General features: G+C 46.9%; 1 protein-coding gene across 1 annotated transcript in view; it reads left to right on the forward strand.

The window, feature by feature from the left end:
• Positions 1-5,000, forward strand: part of LOC134447647 (thromboxane-A synthase-like) — a gene marked incomplete at its 3' end in the record, with an annotated part of 100,831 nt that overhangs the window by 83,342 nt on the left and 12,489 nt on the right. The gene's annotated exons all lie outside the window — the stretch shown is intronic.

Here is a 5,000-nt window from a genome sequence, read left to right on the forward strand (position 1 = left end):
AAACTCCTGCACCTTCCCCACCTCTCTGTTTCAAGCCCCATTTTAATTTCACAGGTAATTGGTTAAAAAAAACATGCACCCTGTCCATTCTACCAGCAAACTACAAGTGTGCAAAAGTGTCTGTTTTGAACAGGTAATTGGTAGAAATGAGTAGTGATGAAGAACCTTTCACTCTCGCTCTGTCTTTCCCGCTTTTACTCTCGCTCTCTGGCTGGTGGAAATGAGATATGTTGTTAAGTATGCTTTTCATCAGCCAGCGAAACATGTGGCTGGGTTTATGGGAATGCAGTGTGTGTGTGTGTGTGTGTGTGTGTGGGAAAGGGGCTAGCTTCCACTGAAGCGAATGGGAGGCTGGTGGGCTAGTAAACTAAATAGGGTTCTTCAGTGGTTGTGTCAGGGACTTTCAAATGGTGTTAAGCATTGGAAAAAAAGTATTTGTTTTTCTCCATATTCCTCTGTTTCTTTTTGTTGCGCTCTGGCCATTCTAGCCTCCTCTTGTGTGCGTTCATGTGTGTGTGAGTGTGCGTGACAGGGTGAAGAGGGCTTGCATGGTCCAGAATTTACACCCCACACACAAAGGCACTCACTTCGATATTCCACACAGGATTACTCTAAAGACACATAGCACTTGCATGCGTGCCTATGAGGCGAGGGCCATGGTCAGGCCACACGGTTAGACTTTGATGTGACAGACTTCAGAGACGTGTGTGTGTGTGTGTGTGTGTGTGTGTGTGTGTGTGTGTGTGTGTGTGTGTGTGTGTGTGTGTGTGTGTGTGTGTGTGTGTGTGTGTGTTTGTCTATGCCGGTGTGCCTGTGTGCCTGCCACACACACACACACACACACACACACACACACACACACACACACACACACACACACACACACACACACACACACACACACACACACACACACATTCACACACACTGTTGCAGTATGGCACAGAAGTCAGACGGTCCAGTAGAGCCACACTGACCCGTATGCTAATCAGTCTGCTGGTGTCAGCGAATCATGCTGCAGCATTGACAGGTAAGCAGCCCAGCTCTGCACCAGATGTGGCCCAGATGTGGCTGGGTTTCGGCCCAGTCCCGGCTCCACTGTTCCATCGTGACAGTCTTTTATTTGGAGAGAGCAAAACACTGCAGTGAACACACACACAGGTACACGCACGCATGCACGCACGCACGCACGCACACACACAGTCATATCACACAAAAACCTACAGTATATGCGCGCGCGCACACACACACACACACACACACACACACACACACACACACACACACACACACACACACACACACACACACACACACACACACACACACACACACACACACACACACACAGGTACACACAGGTACACACACACACACACACACACACACACACATACACACAGTATGCCCTCCTATGCACACACACGTTCCACTGTGTTCCAGGGAGTGTCATGGGAGAGCGAGGACCTGGCCTGGCAGAGCTGTAAATAATTAACGAGCAGGGAGAGGAGCGTTTACCGTCTGCAGCCATAGCCACAGCCACAGTGTGTGTGTGTGTGTGTGTGTGTGTGTGTGTGTGTGTGTGTGTGTGTGTGTGTGTGTGTGTGTGTGTGTGTGTGTGTGTGTGTGTGTGTGTGTGGTTATTGTCAGCTCCACTGACAGCTTTTGCTGGGCACAGGACAAAGTCTTCTGAAAGGGCCCCCCCATCCAATACAAACAGTGTAATGAAAACCCAATTTTGGTGCCCCCTGTCTCCCTGGGCCCAGAACAACTGACCCCTTTGTCGCCTTCTGTTGGCTTCCCTGTCCACAGCCACAGCCTCAGCTATGGCCTGGGCTGCACCACACCACATAACACTACACCACATTGCATTGCATTGCCTCTTCGTCCAGGAGCCCTTCTGTTTGTTTGACTTCACACTTCGCACAGGCAGGGGGAAACATCAGGAAGCCTTTTTGGGATTTTTTATTTTTTATTTGGTTGTTTTTTCTTTTTCTTTTTTCCCCGGTCAGTTTTATAAGGCGTGAGGGGTTTAAATGTCAGCTAGAATCAATCTAAGTGCGTCATGTGGTGAGGATGGTTCTCGCCCCGCGAAAATGCAATCCACATTTGGACCATGATGTCATTTTGTCGCCCCTCACGGTTTTTGTTTTGGCCCAATCTAGTGTATAGAGCCATTCAGTACAGTACCATACCGTGTTTTTATTCACAGCATTATACTATACTGAGGAGGCTGGAGGCAGGGGACAGGCCAATGGCAGTGGTGGTCAGTGAAGAAAGAGAGCTGTACTTCAGAGAGATGAGGGGGAGGGGAGGGAGGTTTGGGAGGGAGAGAGGGAGGCTTTGAAGATGAGAGGCGGCTGTGGAAGAGAGAGCACAATGATACAAGATAAAGGCTCCCAGAGACAAAGGTGCGTGACAGGGGATGTAGAAGGATGGCGGGGAGAGAGGGAGAGAGAGAGAGAGAGAGAGAGAGAGAGAGAGAGAGGAATGTTTGTTGTATTGGAGGTCTTGGCAAATGGAGCAGCGGAGCAATGGACACACCGTGTCAGAGAGAGCGAGGGGGTGGCAGGTGTGAGGAGGAGGAGGAGGAGGAGGAGGAGGAAGAGGAAAGGAGCGGTGTAAAGGAAGTCGAGATGCAAATTACCAGAGAATCCCACCAGAGCGTGACTCCTTCACTTCCTCATCTCTGTCTTCCTCTCCTCCTCCTCGCCGTCTCTCTCCCTCTCTCATCTTTCATCTGTTTCGTACGCTTTTGCTCACCTTTCCGCACCGCCTCTCCCCTCTTTCTCTCGTTCTCCCCATCTTCCCCCTTTTCTCTCCTTCGCCCTCTTCATCAGTGTTGCCAGATTGGGCGGGTGCCCGCCCAATTGGGCTACTTGGGATGAGCGTCTGCGGGTAAAAATGGGAAAAATTGGCCATTTGGCTTTTTTTTTTCAGCCGTTTTGGGCCCATAGAAGTCAATGTAATTTGCTGAATTTGGGTGGAATTTAACGCATTTTGGCGGTTTTTGAGAACCTTTTGGGCGGGGTTTGATCAGCCACATCTGGCAACACTACTCTTCATTTGTTTTCTCTCCTGGAGTCTCTCCCTCACTCTCTCTTCCTTCCATTCTCTCTATTCTTTTCAATTCAATTCAATTCAATTTAATCCAATCAGAGACTTATTGTCTCATCAAAGCAGACTCCAAAGCAGTGAAACAAGCATTACATGTGCTGTTACAGAATGATAAATAGATAGTAGATTTATTTGTATTTGTATCTATTTAGACTGAAAGGAAGCGTACACAATTCTATAGTTTACAGTACATTCAGGAAATGAATGATTAAATATGAACTATAAGAGCCACTGATTTGGTAATGAAACAAAAACATCTCTCTTGCTCTCTCTCTCTCTCTCTCTCTCTCTCTCTCTCTCTATCTCTCTATCTCTCTGTCTCTCTCTCCACCCCCTTCTCCTTCTCTTTTTCTGCTGCTCGGTCCATGTCTGTCCACCCACACCTCATCCAACACTAAGCCACTTGAATATTCATTCCCGCTGAAGATCCCCAGTCCCTCATTCAGCACCCCAAGCCATTCTCAATCCTGACTCCAATGCCGATCTCTTTAGTTTTCAAACCTGCTTTCAAACCTGCTTTAAAACCTTTAAAGTGATGCACCATGAATTTTCCAGTGTTAATTCTACCCTCTGAGAGTACGCTATGACCAATTGCACTCTAGAAGATGTTATATAGACTAATGATTTTAGTGTGTGGTGTGTTTTCTTTTCATTGTATAGTGTCATTACTTATGACATTATAGCATATGTGTTGAGCCCATAAGCAGTGCTTTTTACCTCCGCCAAGGATGCAGGATAACTCAAAAACTAATGAACAGATTTGGACGAAGTTGTTGTGGAGTTGTTGGTAATGACCCAAGGAACAAGTGACTAAATTCTGGTGGTGATCCGGATCACGAACCAGAGCCAGGACCTTTTTAAAGATTCTTCACCATTGCTAGCCTATAAATCTAGACGCCCCTATGCCAGTGACCGCAAATTGAATTTCAGGCCAGGCCAAAACATTCCAGTTTCTAACTCCAACTTCTACTCAAGAAGGCAGAAAGAGAGGGTGTAACATAGTCAAATGTTCTATCAAGCAGGTTCCTTGGCGAAGGTCTTCGCTCTCTGAGTGCTTCTAGTTATTGTTGTTTTTTATTGTTGTGTTTATGGATAACCTGCTGCAGCTGGGCCACTGCAGTTTGATTGTGTGTCGTCCGTGAGTCCTTCACTGTGTCCGGCTGACGTAGCTTTGATGTAAATGAGCTGATCCATATTCATTCAGGAGCCAGTGGTTACAAGAGTGCCGTGCTTGACAGGGACTCCAGGGACAGAGAAGCGAGTAAATAGCGAGAATGGAATCAAAGATGCGACACATCCATCCAGCCACTTCTCTACAGCAGTGGTTCCCAACCAGGGGTACGTGTACCACTAGGGGTACGCGAGCACACTGCAGGGGGTACTTGGGAAAAGTGTAATGTAATGATAACAAATGTATGGAACACACTGGGATAGAGGAAAAGATACAGAAGCATGAGTGAGGGGGTACTCATGGTATGACAAAAAGGCTTAGGGGGTATGCAAGACAAAAAAAGGTTGGGAAACACTTCTCTACAGTACATTACACAGGTGACCTTCTTGGTTGCACTGGCGGTTCAATATCTCCATGCAAAATCGTGTCTTTCAAAAAAGACAAAAAAAACCCATCAAATTGTATATATATCCATGGAGCTTTGAAGTTCATCCCCATCTCTGTCTGTCTGTCTGTCTTCATCTGGTTTACTTTCAAACTGTCATTGTCCAGTTGGCAAAGCAAAAGGCAAAGAAAGCCACAGGAATTGCATTAATCTCCAGTATGTTTGGTACTAAATCCCTTTCAAACTTGGAGCAGTCCTTTGAAAGTGAAGGGAAAGCCCAACTTGGAAACTCCAACTCCCATTGTCATTGTGACACAGCACTCCACA

Source organism: Engraulis encrasicolus, chromosome 4, assembly GCF_034702125.1.
Source record: "Engraulis encrasicolus isolate BLACKSEA-1 chromosome 4, IST_EnEncr_1.0, whole genome shotgun sequence".
NCBI classification, from domain to species: domain Eukaryota; kingdom Metazoa; phylum Chordata; class Actinopteri; order Clupeiformes; family Engraulidae; genus Engraulis; species Engraulis encrasicolus.